The sequence below is a fragment of the Frankliniella occidentalis genome, unplaced genomic scaffold, assembly GCF_000697945.3.
Source record: "Frankliniella occidentalis isolate FOCC.00 unplaced genomic scaffold, Focc_3.1 Scaffold6, whole genome shotgun sequence".
NCBI lineage: Eukaryota > Metazoa > Arthropoda > Insecta > Thysanoptera > Thripidae > Frankliniella > Frankliniella occidentalis.
The window spans coordinates 1,550,917-1,552,114 of record NW_026267136.1 but is presented as its reverse complement, the minus strand read 5'-3'; positions in this window follow the sequence as shown (position 1 = coordinate 1,552,114).

Genomic DNA, 1,198 nt, shown 5'->3' with positions numbered 1-1,198 from the left:
TGGAAATATTAAATATTGCTTCAATAAATTTCTAATCAAACCATATGTTGAACATGTTTGATTTGTTAGGAACGTGAACAAGCTCTCCCGCAAAAAATTGAGCCGTATTTTCTGAGGCGAAAATGATGGCATACTGTACCTCAGTGCCGTTATATGGAAGCGCAGAGTTACCAATTTTGAACCGAGTATTCCGAAGCGGAACGCGGGGATTCAAGCTGCCGAACCCGGACTCCACCGTGCGGCCCGCTCCGGAATAGCGGGGCAACGGGAGTCCGAGCCGGGACGAGAGTGACAACACGACTACTGAGCAGATCGGCCTACTTCAGGGATCAATGTTCAGCTTGTGTCATCACAAGTGACACACACTTCCAAGGGAGCGGGCGCCGGTTCGGGGTATATATGCCGCGCGGGGCGTTGTGCCACCGCCACGGTATGGCGAGACTGGTGGGTGCGCGGGTAAAGGGGCCGCGACGACTCCGAGCGAGAGTCGGTGGGTGTCGGCGGAAAGAATAAGGCGAGCCCGGGCGAGGGGTGTCACTTCCGGGTCGAAAAGCCCCCGGGAAGCGCCTTATTTCGGCGTTAGAAATCGCCCAACTCGCGACGGCCGGCGCACCGTGGCGCGGCGCTGCGGCGGCGACGCGAAGCTGCCGGCGGCGGGGAGTGGTGCGGCCGGGAGGGGGCCGGCGGGTGGGGGTTGCCGGCTGGCGCGGCTCCAAACGGCGCGGCCGGCGACTGGCGGCGGGAGTATTTTGAAACGGCTCGGAGGACGACACCACTACGCCACGGTGGAGAGCGGCGCAGAAAAAGGGAAGGCCAGAGCTTTTAATTCTGGCAGAGCAGCCACCGCGATGCGCGCTTCCCGCAAGCCTAGAGGGTAGATAGCCAGCTGATGTACGTCAATCATTAAGGTTCACAGTACCTGATCAAGTATTTTAAATAAAAATAATATGTTATCAATTTAAGTGTCAAGTGCAGTTATATCGTGACTTTTCACCCAGAAAATGGTTACCTTAAAACAAAGCGAAATGCCCTGCTCCATGGCTATTTTTACATTCAAAAGGATTTCTTTCGCTTAGGGCTTCGTTAAAATAAAGTAGAACTTTCATTAGGTTAAATTAATTTCCTTGAAAACAATGGAGACGTCTTCAACCAAAGGGGAAAATTTCATTGATTTTTTTAAAAATTCCTTAGTTTGGTG